Genomic DNA, 21,976 nt, shown 5'->3' with positions numbered 1-21,976 from the left:
CTTGTTCATTTCCTCTCTCTTCTGATAGGTCTTTTCCACTCACTTCCTTGTCTACCCAGCTTCAAAGAGTACCTGTAGAATCAAAGCAGCATAACACTATCCAAGAACATAGATCTATTATCATAAACAATATAGGACCAGATGTATATTGACCACACAAATGAATAAATCATCAATTATACAAGAATGTGGAGGAAAACTTGAATAACTTTATTGATAATCAAGAAAGAGCAAAGAGGATTACAACCAATTTTTCTGACCCAGCATCATCCTCTCAGCAAGTAAGCCCTTCTTCACCTCATGAAAAGCTTAGATCACCCAACACTATGAAGTTACACCAAGAAACCAACAACACTTCCTTACAAGATACAAAATTCCAGCCTCTGGAACTCTGGGATGAGGGATCCATATATAAATGTTTTCAAGGGGAGTGAGCCAACTTTTGAGATTTTATTAGTGTCCTCTCTCTAATAGTTCTTGATTCCACTTGGAGATTGATGATCTCTTACTCATCCCTAGTCGAATGCAGAGAGGCAAGTGTCACAGGAGAAGTTTCTGGAAGATTCCATGCTTCTCCACCTTGTGGATTGACCCTGCCATTTGTCCACTCTCACCCATCACACCCCATAGAATGGTTTTTCAACATGCATCGCACCTACTGTGTGTATTCAGGTGGGATGCAACACACTTTGACTATGGAGCAGGTGAAATGGTCTAGTTTTGACCAGTTCTGAGTAGTTTTTCATGGAGAACTTCTGGGAGATGTTGTAATCAGTTGACCTTGTTCTTTTAGGGGTTGGAAAAACACCTTTAGGGACTTAGGAGCCCTTGGTTTATGGACATTTATGCTTGGGGTTGCAGTGCCCAAAAATGTCTATAACACCAAGAATCAGGCTTGTAGCACAAAGAACATGGTTAATACATATGATTTGACCTAGAAATAGTTGATACTGAAATTTAACTTTATTACTGCATAAAAATAGAATTTATTTTCTTTTCCCAAATTTAAAGAAAATAAAAAATAAATAAAAATAAATAAATAAACTTTATCAAAACTTTTTACCAAAATTTAACAAATATTTTAGTGTTAATACTAACACCATTGTTATAATGGGAGACATTTCTAGTGCTAATACTATTATTACAACAAGATATCCCAGGAGGGATAGAAAATTCAAAAAGTTTAATAATAATATGTATGTAGAAGATGGTTTTGAAACTAGTGATTTCATGAAAATCCATGGGAATGTAGTAAAAATGATTGCATGTTATTTAGTTTCTTACATAGATTTTCAAAATAATTGCATAAATCAAAATTTTTAAACCAAAATTTAACAAAAATTTCCGGTGCTAATAGTAGAACCACCATTACAACAAGATATATTTCTAGTGTTGACACCACCATTATAGTAAGATATGCCAAGAGAGACGGAAAATGTAAAGAGTATGATAGTAATACGTATGTAGAAGATGGTCTTGAAACTAGTAAGTTCATGAATCCATAAGAATGTAAGGTCATTGGCATCATCATAATTGTGGCCATCATCTTCATTATCATCATCATCACCACCATCATTTTCATCATTATTTTCACCATAATCACCATTCATGCAATCATCGTCATCTTCATCACCATCATCATCATGATCATGGACATTGTCGTCAATTATTCATAATTATAGGTGTCGTAAGAATTATCATCAACCCAAAAAATGTGATGAGTGCTAGAAAATAGTTGTTTACGAAAAATATGATATATGCAAGAGAAATAGAAACTCTATTTTTGAGAGATGATCGATGATGATGATCATCATCACCATTTTCATCATCCCCATCATCATCATTAATGTAATTTCTATCATCATTGTTGTCATCATCGTCATGGACATCATCATCATTGGCATCGTCATCATCATTGATGCCATTATTGTTGTTGATGATGACCTAGATGACAATGATGATAATGATAATCAAATGATGATGAGTTGGATGATGATGCCAAACATAATGATTATGACGATGACAACATTCAAAAATTGGGAATATTGGCCATGGTCATTAACATTGTCATCATCATCATCATTATCATTGTAGCCACCATAGTCTTTATCATCATTGCCATTATCATCATAATCACAATTGATGTCATCGTCATCATCGTCATGTTTATTGACATTGTCATTAGTTGTTCATAATTGTCAATGTCATAAGAAATATCATCAATGCAAAAAATATGCTGAATGTTGAAAATGGAATGCAAAAGAGAACACGAATATGGGAGCAACAATAGATGAAAAATTGGATCAAAAGTGGACGCAAAACCTGACACAAAAGTGGATGCAAAAGCAGATGTAATAGTCAATGCAAAATTGGATGCAAAAGTGGAAGCAAACATGGTTGCAATAGTAGGCATAAAACTTGGCACAAATTGTGGTGAAACAAATGTGGATACAACAATAGACACAAAAAAGGGCACAAACTTGGATGCAAAATAAGATGCAAAAAGGGATGTAAACGTGGACACAAGCATGGGTGCAATAGTGGACACAAAATTAGATGCAAAAGTGGATGCAATATAAGTGGATGCAAAAGTAGATGCAAAATGACATGCAAAACCTGACATAAAAGTGGATGCAACAAGGGATGTAAAAACATACACAATATTCGATGCAAACTTTTACACAAAAGAGGATGCAAACATGGATGCAAAAGTGGAAGAAAATGTGGGTTGCAACAATAGGCACAAGATATGGAACAAATTGTTGCACAAAAAAAGTGGATGCAAAAGTTGATGTAATAATAGACACAAAAAAAAGATGCAAACTTGGATGCAAAATAAGATGCAAAAAGGGATGTAAAATGGCTGCAAACATAGGTGCAATAGGAGAAACAAAATTGGATGAAATGGAAGTAGATGCACAAGTAGATACCAAATGAGATGAAAAACCCAATCCATAAATCCAACTCAAAAGTGGATGCAAAAGGAGATGAAATAATTGATTCAAATATCAGATGTAAAAGAGGATGTGAACATGGATGAAAAATTGGAAGAAAATGTGGGTACAACAATAAGTGAACAACATGGCACAAATTGTGGCACAACAAAAGCATATGTAATGATAGATGCAAAAAAAGAAGAAAACTTTGATTCAAATGAAGAATTTGCAAAGAGGAATGCAAAAGTGGATGTAAACATGAGTGCAACAATGGATGCAAAAGTGTATGCAACAAAAGTGGATGCAAAAATAGATGCAAAACGAGACATGAAAACTAATGAAAATCCTGACGCAAAAGTGGATACAAAAATTGATGGAAAAATAGATGTAAAATTTGATGAACACCTAGGTGCAAATGAGGATGCAAATGTGGATGCAAAATTAGAAGCAAAATTGGGTGCAAAGGGAGGTTCCAAAGAAGGCGCAAATTGGGTCACAACAAAATTGGTTGTAATAGTGGATGTAATAATAGATGCAAAAGAGGATGTAAATATTGCTGTAAAATAATATGAAAAAGTAGATGTAACAAAAGTAGATGAAAAACTAGATGCAAAACTAGACACAAAACTCGACACAAAACTTGGCACAAATGGGATGCAAAAAATGATTTTAAAAAAGGATGCAAAACATGATACAAAAGTTGATGCAAGTGTAGCATACAAAGTGGATTCAATAGAGGATGAAAAAGTAGGTGAAACAAAAATAGGTGCCAAACTTGATGCAAAATTTGAAACAAAACCTGGTGCAAAGGATGGCACAAAACTTGGCATTAAACCTGGTGCAAAACTTGGTGCAAAACCTATTGCAATACTTGATGCTAAACTTGGTGTAAGACTTGGTGAAAACCTTGATGCAAATTTTGCACGAATGTTTGCACTATATTTGATAAATGGACGCAAATAGAACCAAAAATGGGCTCTAGATGCAAAAAAGGAAGCAACAAGGGATTTGTTGCAGTGGATACAACTCTGATTGTCACAATAATCATTGTAGGATCCATTTGTTGACCAAATAACCCAACAAGGATCTTCCTCATCCAGATAACCTCAAAAGCTACTTGACTAGAAACCATGTACTCTACTTCTACCAAACTAAGTGCAATTGATCTCTGGTTCCTATTGTACGAAGAAACTATTATTGACCCAATACTTGAGATTCCCCCTGATGTGCTCTTCCTTTCGTATGAAATCCCTGCCAAATATGCATCTATGAAGCCTTGCAACTTCACTCCCTCTATCCATCTATACCAAATACAAAATTTAGTGGTGCCTTTGAGGTATCTCAACACATGATTAGTTGCCTTCCAATAAATTTTGGTTGGCTTAACCATTGCTTGACTAAGTTGGTTAACTGAAAAACATATGTCTGGTCATGTGTTCACCAGATACATAAGTGGACCCACAAGCTGCTTGTAAATAGTAGCCTCCACTAATTCACCTGAAGTAGCATCTTCCTTCCTCCAGTTCCCTGCTAGAGTAGTCTCGATGGGTTTTTTGCTCTCCATGTGGAACTTATTTAGTATCTCGTTGGCATACTTTCCTTAAGAGACAAACAATTCCTCGTCTCCTTTCCATACTTTCATACCAAGGAAATAATGCATGAACCCCAGGTACTTCATCCTGAATTCTCTTGCAAGATCCTCTTCGCAAGATTTTAACTGCTTCTCATCACCTGTTAGAATTAAATCATCGACATGTAATACTGTAATCAACAATTTACCTTCTACCACAATATGGTAAAGGTTAGCATCTGCTTCACTTTTGGTGAAGCCCAACCTGGTGAAATAGCTGACAATCCTGGTATACAAAGCATGAGGTGCTTATTTCAATCCATATGATGCTCACTTGATTCTAAACACATAAAAATCTCTGTTGAAGGTCTCAAATCCTTCTGAATGCTCAATGTACACCTCTTCCTCAATCACTATGTTGAACAATGTTGTATTCACATCCACTTTATGTATCTTCCATCCCATCCGCGTTGAAAGTGATAGAATAAATTTGATTGAAGAGTACCTTGCTACTCGAGAAAAGGTCTCCTCGTAGTAAATTCCCTCCACCTGAGAGAACCCTTTGGCAAAAAATATGGCCTTGTGTTTCTACACACTCCCATATGTTGCTTTATTTACCTTTTAAATCCATCTGGAACTCACCACTGAATTATCTGTTGGTCTTGGGGCCATTTTCCAAACATTGTTTTTGATAATGGATTTGTACTCCTCTACCATGGCATCAACCCACATGGGTTGCTGCAATGCTTCCTAAAATGAGGATGGCTTAATATCTACGCTCTCACTCATCAGAGCCATGTAGCCAGTGTACTCATCTGGTGACCTCCTTTGCCTGCGTTGTGATGTGGGTTCTCCCACATTCTCTCTAGCATCATGCATCAATATTTTAGCCTCTTTGGTGTGATTTGTTCCATCTATGGAAGTCTCTACATGAGTGGGTGCTTCAACTCTCTACTCCTATGCATGTGGATGATCCACATCATCCTTAGGCTCTTCCTTTGGAGCTAAAAGATCCTCTTCTCCATGCAACTAAAGCTCCCTCTCGAGGGAACATCTCATGGACTTCTCTTCATCGAACCTCAGATCTCTACAAATCATTGTCATCTTGTGAGATGAAAGGTACACCCGATAGTTATGAGGTGTATCAGTGTACCCCAAAAATATTCCCAAATCAGCTGTTGGCTCTAGATTTTTCCTTGCATCCTTGGTAACATGGTAGTAAAATGATGAACCAAATATCCTTAAGTGTGCCACATCTAGTTTCTTACCTGAAAATTCTTCTTTTGGTTTACTCATCCTGAGAATTTGATGAGGAATCCTATTCTACACATATACAGTTGTGTTGCATACTTCATCCCACAAGTACAATGGTAGGCCTTGATCATGTAACATCGTTTGTGCAACTCCCACAATACTTTTGTTCTTCCTTTCATCCACCCCATTCTATTATGGGTTATGGGGTGCTATTAACTCCTGTCGAATGCCTTTTGATGCACATACGTCCTTGAATTCATTCAACACATATTCTCCACCATTATCGCTCCTAAGAGCCTTCACTTTCTTGCCAGTGCATTTCTCAACAAGTGCTTTTAATTCATAAAATTTATCAAATATCTGATATTTCTTCTGCATGAAGAAAATATAGCACTTACGAGAAAAATCATCTACAAACATTACATAATACTTGTTCTTGACTGTGTAGGCTATCGAGAACAATCCACACACATCTGAGTGAAATATTTCAAGGATCGCTTGCGCTCCACTGTCCTTATCGTGAAAAATGAATTTGGTGTACTTCCCCAATGTAAACACTTTACATGTATCCCTTCGCTCTATTCCACCCTTGGGAACTCTTGTAGAAATTTGTTGCATGGTCTTCAAATCTCCATGGTGCAAGCGAACCAATCTTCTATGAAAAAACTCACCAATGTCTCGACTCTCCACCTTCTCTACTTTTGTGCTCAAAGAAGCACAATCTTCTACATCAAATTTGTAGAGGTTCTTAACCCGAACCCCGATCCGATTCACTTGTCCTAAGGCTATGTGATGAAGGAAATCCTTTCCTTTGCTAAATATAACATTGTAGCCATGGTCTTCCAACATAGCAACTGAAACCAAATTATTCTTTAGACCTAGAACATACATGGCATCTTTTAATGTCAGAGGAGAACGAGACTCCCTTTGAAAAGTAACAGTATTGATGTCATTTATGCTATACCTTCCATCATCTCCCATTTTGATGTGCATCTGAAGGTCCTTCTCCTCCAATTCACTAAATAATTCTTTGTTTCCAGTCATATCGAATGAGGATCCACTACCCAGATACTACACACTACCCATCACCGATGTCACCATGCAAGCAATGAGGGTAAAATCCAACTCGAATTGTGAAGTAAGAGATTCACCTGTCACTTCTCCTGAGGGCTTCTTGTCTACCTTCATGTGCAGACACTTCGTGGCATAATCTCCTAACTCATGACAGTGAACATTTAATCTTCAACAAGTCCTTATTTCCGCCCTAACTGGAATTTTATTTGGAATGGGATGACTTCCCTTTCTATTTCTTTGCCTTTCCAACTAAGGAACAACTCTCCTCATCATCATGCTTGGATGAGGATCCATCTTTAGTGTTCCTTCGAATCTCTTCTTGTACCAAGTCGGACCACAAACGCTCCCACTCTGGTAGCTTCTCCCTCCCATTTATCGAGTCCTGGTAGCTGTGGCAGCTCTTGGGATGACCTAAAATTGCTAGGTGGACCATATCATATTCAGAAACTATAACACCAACACTTCCGAGCTCATCTTGGCATTTGGTGAACTTGGTTAAGTACTTTGGTATTGTGTCACCCTTCTCCATCTTGACTTTTTTGAGGTTTTCCTTCAGTGCCAACTTCCTATGGTTACTGCTATTTTGAAACAGGTTTATTAAGGCCTTCCACATTACATATGGAGTCTTCTTACAATGGAGGTTCGAGAAAATATGATCTAAAACTCCTTCTAGGATAATCCTTCTCACTTTTTCAACACATTTTATCCAATCTACCTCATCTTGAGCATCAGTTGTTGGAGGCTTTGGAATATCTTTGTATATGAATTCCTTAAGCCCATTGTCTTCCAACACTGCCTCCATCCTTTCCTTCCAAGCAATATAGTTCAAATTACTCTCAAGGGAAAATTCGAGTCTCAATCTATAGAATGATGTCTTGCTAGCTTTGAAGCATGATACTACAAATTCAATTTCACCTGCAAAACAAAAACTCGTATTCTTCTCTTCTAGAGTGATGTATGCTCCATTACCATGTAGAAATTCCTTGTATATTCAAACTGCTAATTGTAATTTACTAAAACAATAGACTTGAATCAACTCTACTCATCAGCAGAAACAATTAAACGATCAAAAAATCATGAAGCATACAAGAGAAAGAATTCAATCAACACATTACACAATGATTTCCTGGGGAAACCCACAGCTAAAAACCCCTGCTATTTGTATATTGCATTAGTTAGAAAATATGAGAAGATTATAATGATTTTCTCAAGCCTGAGCAACCTCTGCACTATCTCTATCTATCTTACAGCTTCCTAGACAAGCCTAGGCCAATACTTAACCAATTTTCTGCTTTCCCAAGTCCCTATTTTCTTTCATTGTTTCCTTGGGAATTAGCCCCGTGTTAAATAGGGAAATTCCTCAAAGGAATTGTGAAATCCATCATAGGCCTTCCTCTTACTACATGCACCACCTGTATAATTTGGATGATTATACAATTGATAGTACATTGTCCCTACTCACAGGGCTTTGGATTGACGGTGAATGGGTGCACTGTTAAGGCACTCCTTGCGAAAGGTCATTGGTTTAAATCCCCCGTGGGTGCTTACCTACCAACAAAAAAAGATAGTGCATTGTCCCTACACCCCAATATCAACTGGGTAACTCTCAAATCTAACATGCATGAGTTATTTATGAGTGAATCATCAGTTAACTAGTTGACCATTGCAAGCATCACCACACTACTAGACCTCCCACTAGTTCCTCCAACATTTGGAACTAGTTTAACTGACTTCAACTCGGTTGAACTAAATTAATTAACTACAATTCAAAATAAACTCAACCAAGGCTCCTATAAAGTAGGAGACACTCTACATGACTCAAGTTAGACCCTGAATCTGAATTAACTGAGCCAAGTAAGTCAAATTAACTTAGTTAACTCACACAGGTTATCATGAGATGTGGAATTACAATTTTATTCCTAATTTAATTCAAGGAAAAAATTAAATTAGGATTTTCTTGCTGCATTTTCAACACAATGGTTGATTGATATTCAATGATTGGTTTGATGGTAATATAGTGATTCATTTGGTTAAGTGTTTAGTTTCAAAATTGTTACTTGGTATTGGGTATAAATGTTGGAAGTGGGTCTAGTATGAAAATATGATGAAAAGTGGCCTACAAGTTTGATGTTTTGATTCAGGTGGATCTAGTATGAAATATTATGAAACATGGTCCACAAGAGGTGTTGAGGGTTGGAGCCTTAAGTGAGGGATTTAAAGCTTCCTTCCAGTGGTAGTTGGTAAATTTGTGTAGGGGGTATGTGCTACCTTCCGATAGGAGCTGGTAAATGAGATCAGGGGGTTGTAGCTCTCTTCTAATGGGTGATAGAGAATGAGAGAAGTTTGTAGCCTTCTGCAGGTAGGAGCCTGCATGCTGGTAAGTGTCCGTGCCAATAAAAGATTTTAAGAATATTTTATTTATATATTAAGAAAGAAGAAAGAGATGATGACAACGGTATTTTTCTCCCACATTGGGTTTCCACTTAAAAATCCTAGTGTTCTCATGTGTTATTGTGTTGATTATGTGTGATGTTTTATTTTGTTTTTTACTCCATAATATATGTCTGATGAAATTAATAATGCATTGGTTAAAGATAAATATCGTATGGAACTTATGAATAATTAAGTTAACTGATATACATTGTTTTCTTTCACTAAAGTTGCGTACATACACTGGTTGTTTAAATGAAAGTTGCATACATAAATTAGAATATGAAATGAAAGGTTAAAGTGAATGTAAAACAATGATTCACCCCCCCGGTATTTTTCCCAACAATTGGGATTAGAGGAGGTCCCTCAGAAGAAGCTTGATCGTTTAAAGGGAGATCCATCAAGATGGATAGTCAAGAAGGACCATTCTCTATTACGCCACCATTTTTTAATGAAACTAACTTTGTATTTTGGAAAGTTGGAATGAGATCATTTTTGTAGGAATTTGGAGTAGATGTATGGACATTTGTTGAAGGTGGATATAAATATCCAACCTCTATTCCCACGGATACCACAGGGAAGAAATAGTATGAAACCAATGCAAAGGTTGTAAATGTTGTCTTTGGAAGTCCGACCGAGTTTGAATTCATGAAATTCATGCAGCTAAACACCGTAAATTAAATGTGGGATAAGCTTATCCAAAGTTATGAAGGTGACACCAAGGTAAAAAGTGTTAAACTTAAAATGTTTAGAATTTACTATGAGACCCTTAAAATGCATAATAAATCATTGCAAGATTTTTCCTCAGAGTAGATGAGATTGTTAACACAATGAAAAATATTAGTGATGAAATAAATTATGCTATTATTGTTGAAAAAAATTGAGATCACTAACTCCAAAATTTGATTCCAAAGTCTCTGCCATTGAAGAAATGTAGAATTTTATGAGTCTCACTATTGAACATATCCATGGGATCCTAACAACTTTTGAGATGAGAAAAGGGTTGTTGGAATATAATACTAACATCTACATTTATTTTTTAGCCTAAGTATCCTTGACTTAGCCACATGCACTAAAAATCATGCTCACATTTGGTTTTTGGTAAACTAGCTCGGTGGACCAACTTTCCCTTGTTTTTTGCCTTTAAAGGCTTAATATTATGGAAATATTGGTCCAACCACTTTCATAAACCATTTAGACATCTAAGTGCATGTTCACACCTAACCATAGCTCATCCACTTGTGTTATTTGAGGATTGGCACCCCACATGAAGATTCCCCCTTAAATCAAGGGATGTGGTTCCCCAGACCATTTTAGCATGTTTTAAAGTTGCCTTCCTTGGGAAATGAACCCATCCTCATGATTTCCTCGTGGATGATATTTGGCATAGGTTTTCTTGAGTAATTTTTGCTATTCTAGGCCTCCCTTTAGCTTTTCTTAGCATTTTCTAGTTTTTTACTATCTTTTTCCTAGTTTTCTAGATTCGGCAATTTCTATATAACCACCTCCCTTTGGCATTAGAGGTTTGGTTACGCATGTATTAATATTGTTAATTAATTTAATACATTGATTTTATGAAGCAAATTATTTCTCTCCTCTCTTGAATATTAGCAATTACTTGTGTTTAATTTAACTAGAATTCTAGATCTATCAGAGTTTCTGTAGGAATTCTACATGGTATGAAAGCTAGTTCGAATCTAGTGGATTGTACACGGTTTTATTTGTAGGTATAGATCATCAAGTGGCACAGCAAGAAGAAGTGGATCATATCTCTTAGCCCACAAAACTCATTCTAAATCCTTTCATTTACTTCAAATGGAAGACAGATATTACTCTACTCCTCTGAAGCAAAGGGCTTTACAAGGTAACAATGGGAACAGAGACTGAACCGACTTCTGCAACGGAGAAGATCAAGTATTTCAATAAATTAGATGAAGCAATTGGGTTGATATTCCTATCAATTTCCAGAGAACTCTGTCACACGGAATAATTCGATCTTGCGGATGAGATAGACCTTCCTAGAATCTAAAGAAGACCTAATGACAAGCAAACCAATCACACACTATCTTTCTCTAAATATGCTTTTATAAACAAAGGAAAACAAGTGTTTTAGGCCTACCTTGGGTCCAACACAATTTTGTGGAAGCCTCGCTCCTTTGATCCAAATGAGCTCCCTTGTCGCGAATCTGCAAACACAAACAAGCAAACAAATTAAATAGCACCTGAAAAGCCAATATCATAAAACATATTTAACATGAAAGTCAAGGAATTCATGAAACAAATGACATGAGACAATTTGTTGAGAAAAATGAGTCTGATTGTATTAATTCAAATCAAAGAAGAACTTTACAACCTGTGCCTTGACGCTGTACAAGCTCCTCCCAGGGTCCAGCAAGAAGTCTCCTCTACTTTGACAAGTTTCACTCTCTTCCCAATGAAGCCAAAAAGGTATGTGATCTCTCCTCTCAAGCTCAACTAGGAAGTCTTAATTTCACCAAAATTTACCCTCAAAAATATTCAGCTTCTAACCTCCCCAGCAACCAGCCCAATGCCTGAATTTATAGTGCAATGGAGGGAAGTTACTAGGTCCCCCTTCAAAGGGATAGAGCCCTCCTTCAAAGGGATAGCTCCTCTCATCAAGGGATTAGCTCCTTCTCTTTTGAGATGCATGAACCACCTAAGAGCGGCCATTCCATGTCAAAATTCCTTCTAGAATCATCTAGAATTAACCCAAAGTGAGTTTTTTGGAATAAACTTGCGCCTTTTTGACTTTCACAGGGGTCCGCACCCACACCTTTAGGGACAGAGCAGGCAGGTCCACAGTTTTTGTAAACAGAAGGTGCGCGACCATAGGCAATAGTGAGAGAAAATGCGGAACCAGAGTTTTGTTTATTTTCAATGTCTTTCTCTCATTTTCAAAGCTTGACTTGAAGAGCTGAGGTCTGAGACTTGCTTAGGAGGACAATACAGGTGATGATAGACCCATACTGACTGCAAATAACCATGGTGATGATATTTTTGTGTAACAGATTGCCCCCTAAAGTGTGAAGTCTGTAGTAGATGAGGATTTCATTTATCATTTAGGAAGAGTGAAGTACTTTATCATTTTGAGGATCATATTGTGGAGAGCTCGATTGGAACCTGTAAAAATATTCAATGCAAGATATATATATATGAGATCATATCATCGCTGAGGTAGGCATTCCCATACTCACATCAAAACTGACTTAGAAAACTAACTACTGCTTTGATACAGGAATGATCTTGTAAGACATCACAAGTATAGACTCATATGGACACAGTATGGATGTAGCCATCTGTTTATGAATAGTCCATTATATAATGAATACAAAATTCCTCGGAGCCTGGATTGTGGAAACTAGATCCAGGGTCTTCATTTCTACTTCCCGAAACAGTACGATTCTATCCATGCGAATGAATGTGTTGATGTCGAACATGGTAGAAACCACTTGATTACCAGTCAATGATGTAAATTGTTAACAAGTGTGAGAGAAACCACCAGTGATGTTAATGGCTCTCAAAGTACCCAGTACAATCCATGAGATGTGAATAAATGTGTTGATGTCGAACATGTCACGGAATCCTTTGATCGAAGGTCAATGATGCAACCTGTCGTCAAAGGTCCTGCCATTGAGGCATGTAGATCCCAAGGTACTGACGATTTCTAGATCATCTTTCTTGATAATGAGCTGAAGTCGATAGAAAGTGATCCGTCGCAGGCAAGCCCACAACACGAAATCATAGATTAAGTTGAAGAAATTTAGTTGCAAGGACTGACTCAGGGATGGTCAAGATGGATGACCGATATTTTGCAGATGAATGGCTTATTGGCAGTGACCTCTTGAACACATAACGACACAACATATGGCTTGGTGACAATTGACCCAAAGTTAATACCCAGAAACCGGCTGAAGACTTTCAATGTAGTTTGATCAACTATTAGGCAAAGGATTTCCCAACCCAGGTGAATAAAAGTGTCGTGTTCAAGAGTGGTTACAGAATATGACAAACAGGCTCATTTTTCTCTCTTTTCCCCCACCATTTCTGGCAAGTACCTCTTTATTTTTGACAAGCTTGAGGAGGATAACATTTGCTTGATTATAAGCTCATCCTTCGGATGAGTCCAAATTAGTTTAAATTTGAACCCTAAGAAGGAGTGGTTCATTCCTGTTTGTAATTGAACAGGTCCTTCTGTGAAATTTTAACGAGTCCAGTATAGGAGAAACTCGGCGTTTTTCAATTTTAGAGAGTCTAAAAAAACTTAAGAAAACTCCAAGGTTGACCTTTTTTGTAAATTTGTGTCTCCCAAGCCCGAAAAAGTATAAAATAATACTTGAGAGAACCGCTTGATCTTTACGACCTAGGAGTAATTTTCGTAATTAGTGCCCCTGATCCGAAAAAGTAAAAAAGAGATCAACGACACGTCGTTTTATAACCAATATCGAATTTCAAACGACAAAAATACGACAATCTTTTCGTGTTTTTACGGTCAGAAAAGAGTTGTAAGTGGACTGTCTTTTAGTTCTGTTTTAACGAGTTTAAAAGAAAAACTCGGCAATCTTTTCATGTTTCAGGAGTCAGAAAAGAGCTTAAAGGTGACTCTAAATGTTTTTCCGTCGAAAATGATAGATTTCGCCTGAATAATCCGTTATCCTAAACAAAACGAAAACATTACTCATACCTGTTTGAAATGGATAAAAATGTTGCAAAAATACCTTTCCAAAGTGAAACATAAACAAATTTACAATTTATTTACTCAAAAAACTTATAAAAAGGGCTTTCGTCAATTCATTTTTACCGTTTGAGTTTTGGGTGAGAAAATAGTGCTTTTGTTCAAAAAACTTCCCATGAAGATTGCGGAAAATCCAACCGTCAGAATCGAACGCCATCTTCTCCAGGTAATCCGCATCGTCCCACTCTTCATTTTTAACCGTTTTATTTCTTGTTTTAGGCTTTTATTTCATTTTTTAGAGGGTTTTTAGGCTTAAAACCCGCGCGCGGGGGCCCGTAGGCGTAACACTGCCAGGCCGCGGACCCCGAATTTTTCTCAATGGGGAAAAAGTCAGGGGTCTACACCTTCCATGTAGGCAAGGTGCGGACCCACGCACTGTGTCTAGCCCAGAGGGTGCGGTCCCCGCAACAAGAGTTTTTAACCCAAAAATTCTCAAATTTGGCCCAAACAAATTAATTTCTAGCATTCTAATTTATCTTTTTACTTGATGCAGAGAGTACATCATGTTATATTGGCATGAACAAGAGCATAAGGACGTGGATCTAGCCGCGTTGAATCACCAACCTTCGATCGATGCATTGAAGGCCTGTGGCTTGTACAAATTCTGGGCCATACCTGGCATGAGGGCCTAGGTGGATTTCTTACAGTGGTTGGTTGACAGATGGAGCATACAGGACCAGTGATTCTTCATTGGTGGCCACCAGCTCGAAACGAGCTGGCAGACATATATTTCTTGACCAGTTTTCCTAAGAGAGGTGAAGACTTGACTCTATTCGAGACTAGGCCAGGTGGCCAGTCTGTCGATAGCCTTCGGCTAGAGTTCTGCAACAGCCAGGCTAGAGACGAAGGGATAGATATAAAAAGCATATCCCTTCCTGAACTCATGGTGATCGCATTTACTGTCACCAGACTTTGTGGGAGTGCCGCATTACATATTGCCACCGGATCCCAAATGTGGATGGCAGTTGACTGCTTTCAAGGCACCATCTTCAACTGGTGCGATGTTGTGTTGGCCAATGTGAAAGGCCAACTGACCAGAGCCAAAAACGGACAACTAAAGACCTTTGGTTATGGGGCTTTGGTTGTGAGCTTTGGTTTGGAGAGGGTTCCCATGTTGATCCTGCAGCACCTTACGGTTGGAGCTGGGCTTCCTCGAGAGCCCAAACTGATGCGATGGGTCGCAGTTATGGCCCGTCATCCGGACGAGGGGACAGAGGTTGTTCGATTCAAACCTGAGTATTTCCAATGGTTGGAAAACCAGGTTTTTTCTATTCAGGACTTCCCTTACGCTGGAGTAGATTTTCGTGGTGACCCAGACATGGCTCTTCCACCAGGAGAGCAATGGGATGACTCAGGTAAAATCACTTTCAACATTTTTCCTATTTTAATTTTTTTTTTTTTTTTTTTCTATCGTCCCACAACTAATAGTAAAATTTTCAAATGCAGATGTGGGTCCACAGTGACCAACCGCTCTCCTGCCTTATGAGAGGAAACAACCAGTTGCAGCCGCGCCAGCCCCACAGGATGAATCAGCAGAGGTTTTGGCCAAGTTGGAGGGTCATCTAGAGCGCTTGACAGGAGATATTCCGGAGACCACCATAGATGAAATTCCTCGTCGACTTCAGCACTATGTGATTGGGGTCCCAGGACCTTTTGGGAGGTTCCTTTGCAAGGTGGCCCGTGCAGTGGTTTCTTATCGGGATCATCACTAGTGATAGTATGATCGCTTATTGTGGGCACATATGACATTTTTGTTTTTTGTACTTATCATTTTTGCTGATCATAAGGTGATTTTCAACCTATGATCGAGGACAATGTATTTTTTGACACATAGTGATATATATATATATATATATATATATATATATATATATATATATATATATCACTATTACCGGCTTATCTTGTAAATCATGTTATGGAATGGTTTTAAATTTACATGTATGATTATTGCAAATGTCTACTTAACATTCAAGAAGCAATTGCATCTGCTAATGTATTTAAAGATCTTGGAATATGTTGATATTCAATATAATCAAATTCACGTTCCAAGAGATGCACTCTCAAAAATAATCTCAATAACACTGGATTTCTAATGGCATACACTCTATTAAGTTGTAATACAACGAGTTCAGAATCTAACCTCACTATCAAACTCCGAATCCCAAATGAAATAGATTCAGATAATAACTCAATCACTGCACTATACTCAACAATGTTGTTCGTTGTTTGACCGAGGCTTACCCCATGCATAGATACCAACTCGTCAGAGGGCGAATAGATGACCCAAGCTGCGGAAGAAATGTTTCGTGTATTACGACAAGCACCATCAGCGAAACCAATGTATGTTTGGAGAGGCATTGACATCTGCAATATCAAGAGTAAACCAAGATAAGCAGGAATAATGACGAAAAACACTCTCTAAGCTAAGCACATTGTTTAAACTAAAACACACCAGCTAGAAAGAAAAAACTATCCTAACTAAAAATCTCCATACCCATTCTTTAAGCATAATACCTCTTCAGGTAAAGACCATTTCTGGGTTTAGCTAAAGAGTCCCCGTCAAAGTCTACCAATTCATAGGCCCCTTTTGCTAGCTTTGGCTTGATAACATAGGGACCATGCCACATAGGAACGAATCTTCCAGCCCTTAATTTATCATTAGCTTGATCGTAAACTAAGACTAGATCTCCTTCCGAAAAATTTCGAGGGGTCACATTTCGATCATACTGAGCTTTCATACGTTTTGCATGAGTCTCGATTGCCAATGCAGCATCACGTTGATTCTCATCTAATTGAGCCAAGTATAACAAATGTTTTTCCTCTTCGGAAGTGGCTGGAAGTAACTCGATGGCCATTTGCAATGATGGGATTTCACATTCAATGGGTAACACAGCTTCCAGACCATAAACTAGTTGGAAAGGAGTGAACCCTGTTGATGTTTTTACTGATGTACGATATGCCCAAAGCGCTAAAAATAGCATGTTATGCCAATTCGACCGATGAATCCCAATGATTCGTCGAATCATGATGACTAAGACTTTGTTGATGGATTCAACCAGACCATTAGCTTGTGGATAATAAGGGGTTGAACTATCGTGACGCAACCCAAGCTGGCCTGTAAGTTCGGTCATCATAACGTTTCGAAAATGACGCCCATGATCAGTGATAATCGCTTGTGGGACACCAAACCTAGAAATTATATGATTGAACACGAAAATTGCAGCTGTCTTGCCATCTGCCTCAAATGTAGGCATCGCCTCGGCCCACTTGGTAAAATAATCTACCGCAAGGATGATATACGCATGCCCCCCGGCCGAGTGAGGGTTACATGTAATAAAATCGATACCCCATTTGGCAAAAGGACCAATGAAAATTATAGGGTGGAGAGGAGCAGGTGGAGCGCGCATCTTTCGATCAAAAATTTGGCAGTTGTGGCATTTTCGGACCGCAGTAATACAATCTTTAAACAAAGACGGCCAAAAGTAGCCAGCGCACAATATCTTTTGGGCTGTGGCATACCCAAACATATGACCGCCACACGCTCCATAGTGATAGTCATTTAGAACCCTTTCAGCTTCCTCGTGAGTTAAACAACGTTGAAAAACAGAGTCCTCCCCATGGAGATAAAGAGTATCTCCAATAATCCTGAATTGTTGGGACTGGAATCGTATTTTCCGACTTGCTGAACTTGAAATTTCCGGCCGAAAGGATTGGGTCTGGAGATAAATGATGATATCCCCATACCACGGATCTAAAGTGTTGATCACAAACAAGGATTCGTCTGCAATGGGCTCCTCCGCCACAGTTTCCATGTTAGCACGCGAGAAGTCACACATTAATTCCGCAAAAACTAAAGATTTCTTAGACTTAGATTTTTCAAATTCCAAGTTGAACTCCTACAGGATAACAATCCATTTAGAGTACTTTCCCCCTAGAAATTTCTTGGTCAAAATGTAGATCATAGGGTTGTAATCAGAAATTACTGTAGTTTTACGTAGTAAAATGTAGTGATGAAAACATTGGACAGCTTGAACAGCTGCCAATGCCAATTTCTCCACATGTGAGTATTTTAGCTCAGTTGGATTTAAAGTGCGACTAAGGTAATATATCACATGTTCATTACCGAATTCATCTTCCTGAACTAAGACCATTCCAATGGTGGAATGAGAGGCGACGGGATACAAGAAGTAATCCTAGTTGTAGTTGGGAGGATGCAATAACGGTGCATGGGTCAACGCGTGTTTTAGTGCATCAAAAGATTTCTGAGCTATCTCATCCCAATAGAATGGAGTATTCTATTTCAACAACCGGGTAAAACCCTTCGTAACCTCGGCATAGTTAGGAATGAATCGTCGTAAAAAGTTTGCTTTCCCTTGCAAACTTTGGAGTTGGCGAAGACTCGAAGGAGGAGGCAATTTGACAATAGCTTCGACCTTCGAGGGATCGACGCGAATGCCGGCTTTCGAAACTACAAACCCAGCAATCGACTCGTTTCTATACAGAAAACACATTTGTGTGGATTCAACCAAATCCGATAATGCCTACACCTCATAAAGCTTTCTCGTAAATGGACGAGGTGATCGGCTCGATGTAATGAATGAGCAGGCAAATCATCGAGATAGGGTTGCACAATGTGCTTGATGTCATGAAACGCATAAGACATGGCCCTTTGAAAAGTTTCTCCGGCATTCTTGAGTCCAAAAGGTAATTTGCAATAAGAAAATGTCCCCCATGGACAAATGAAAGCCGTTTTTAGTTGATCGGCAGGTAGAATATTTATTTGATTGTATCTGGAAAAACCATCCATGAAGGAGAATATTTCGTTGCCGGCACAATCATCAATGATTTGATCGATATAGGGAGTTGGGTAATTGTCCTTTGGATAGGCTCGATTAATGTCCCTATAATCGATACATATTCTTATTGTCCCTTGCTTTTTGTTAACTGGAACAATATTCGATACCCAATCCGTTAACGGGATCGAATAAATGAAACCTGCTTTGAGTAATTTTTCAACTTCTGCTCTAATAGCAGCAACTTTTCTTGGGTGAATCTGACGCAAACATTGCCGGACAGGTTTAGCATCCGGGTAAGTCTTGATTTCATGAACAACAATCGCGGGATCAATTCCTGGCATTTCCTCATAGGACCAGGAAAGCACGTCGCGGAATTCTTGAAATAAGGCCTTATATATTTGAATTTCATTTTCTGTACACGAGGCACCTATATGAATGTTCTCAACAATTCCAGGTTTAACCGAAATGTCAATAGGAATAGTTCGAGAGATGTTTCCCAAATTTAACTCTGAATCAGGATGTTTCATTGGATTCTGAGGTTCCTTGACATATTCAGTCGTAAAGATTGATGAAAAATCATTTTCAAAATGATCATTCTCGGGTAAAAACAAAGATCTGTGATGGAGATCTTCCCATGGCAAATCATCTACACATAGGATTTCACGAATTTTCTCATTAGAGTGAACAAGTTTAGAAAACGTGATTGAATCCGAGCTTGATATGAAAAGTGATTCTTCACGGACCACATTCATTAAGTCAATTTCGGTTGAAGATGGGTCGGCAAACGATTTCACTGCGTCATACGCAATTTCATATGGACTCAAAGGCATGACATCACCGAATGAGTCTATCTCAGATTCAGAAGGAACAATCCAAGGATCATCATAAACAATGGTGTCTGACGTAATCATATGAATGGTTGCAAATGAAGATGATGCGTTGATCGGAGGAAAAGGAAAAGTTCTGAGTAAACCGACATCTTTAACTAGTCCTACTCCAACATCCTTATATAGGATAGTCATTTTACCGACATGCTGAATACTTTCAGAAGAGGCTGGGTTAGATGAAAAGTAAGCCAGCTGGTCTATTGTTACAATATTTCCATTATGAGGAAACTTTATAACCCGAAAGACCGATGAAACGAAAGCTGTCATAGCGTAAGACCAACTACGACCCAAGAGAAGGTTGTAATCTAGAGGGGCATCAACCACCTCCACATCTAGATTAACGGTTTTTCCTTCAACCCCTATAGGCAAATCCTGTAGAATGCCAAAAGGATGAAACCCACGGCCATCAAAGGCCTTTAGAATCGTCGGGATTGATTTAGTGAAGGAGAACCAAGCGATATCCAACACTGTATCGACATAATACACGTTGAGGCTCCCTCATCAATCACAGTCCGATGAATAGGCTTGTTTTTTACTATCACTGGAATCTGGAAAGCCATTTGATGAGGTAAGCATGGTGTACTATTTTCTAGATGAAAATTATTAGGTTTGAGTCCTGAACATCAACAGCTCCTATAGCCGACAAAAGTAATTTACACTATGCTGGACATGATTGCAGCACTTCCAAAGCCGACATTGCTGAGGGTGAAACAGCTAAATCCTCAACAATGTTATAGTTTTGAGCCGCTCTCGCATGTGGATTGAAAGCTAACTTTCGAAGTATACCCTTGGCAGGCGGTTTGATTACCAAGTCTGGATTAGGTTTCTCGATCTATAGTGGATCGGAACCAGGAGCTGAGGTTGATGGATTAGAATGAGAAGATTCTGCTTCTTTACCATCAACAGGACTTTTACTACCATAATCATGTGATCGAGTCGCAATCCTAACATGGGACATCATTAGTATGGGTTCTTCATTGGCGCTCGAGGAAGAACCTATCATCTTACTGTCTTGACTTGGAAAAGGATCCTTCAAAACAGCAGGCATTTGGGAACCTTTGACAATCTTCACAACCTCTACACGATGAGGGCGGTCTCTTGTAAAATGTTCATCATCACAAATGAGACAAGGATAACGAGGTTTGCGTTTTTCATCATTGGTTTCCGATTTTATAGGTTTCTCCTTTGAATTTTTGTCCGTTTTATTCTTCTTCTTCCCTTTCTTCTTCCCACCGGATTTTGATTTGGCTGAAGATGGCTCTACAATGTGAATATCGGTGGAAATCTCCGCGGAAGAATCTCCTATCGGGGAATCAGGCAAGGTTATGATAGGAGAAGAATTCTTGGCAGACTTCTTCTTACTTTTAGTGTTAACCGTACCAATCATACCATCAGCGGCATGAGACCCTGAAGGAGCTGTAGCGATTTGATTTTTCTTGGGAAGATCGGGGATTTTCTCGTGTAACGTACCTGACTGAGTATAGACCAAGTCAAGGTACTGTGCTTGAGCAATTACTTGCTCCTCAGTAACAACTCCGGCTTTAGCTACATCTTCAGTGATCTTTGGCAACAAAGACTTTACAAACCATTCAGCCAAGATCTGATCCGGAATAAAAACCTTCACTAAACGCCGTCGACGTCTCCATTCATGAATATGATCTGAAATGTAAGTGGACGTCGATTGCTTTAACGAAGTTAATAATTCCGTGCCATTGTCATATCGGACTGGCAACTGAAAATGAGTTAAAAATGAGGTAGCTAACTGACTAAAATTATAAAAAGTGCCTCGCAGTAACTCAATGTACCACTTGGCCGCAAGACCAATTAGAGTGCGCTGGAAAAGTCTTAGATGGATTGAATCATCTGAAATGGAGTTAGATGCACACCAGAGGTGATAAGTCATCACATCGTTTGACGGGTCCTCTCCTGATTTTCCTTCGAACTTAGGAATATCACTAGGCAACGTATTCGACATTAGCGGCCAAAACAGAAGATAATTAATGGGATCGTTCATTAGGCGCGACAAGTCAGGGAAGTCCAAAGTTGCGATAAATGGTAACTATCGATTAGGGTCCCTAAAACTCTGGGTCATGAGACTAGCCCCAGGAGGAGGATATCCAGGATAAATAGGAATAGGAATTGCATTTGGGATATTGTATCCTCCCAGAAAACCAGGATTAACTGGACCGTACTGGGATTGTTGAGGTTGCTGATATGTGTACCCAGGGTACGGTTGATACTGATAGACTGGCTGCTATACAGCAGGACCGAAT

The sequence above is a fragment of the Pinus tabuliformis genome, chromosome 4_2 (genome assembly GCF_031772625.1).
Source record: "Pinus tabuliformis cultivar Carrire ecotype Pingquan chromosome 4_2, CPIR1, whole genome shotgun sequence".
NCBI lineage: Eukaryota > Viridiplantae > Streptophyta > Pinopsida > Pinales > Pinaceae > Pinus > Pinus tabuliformis.
This window is presented reverse-complemented; position numbering follows the sequence as displayed.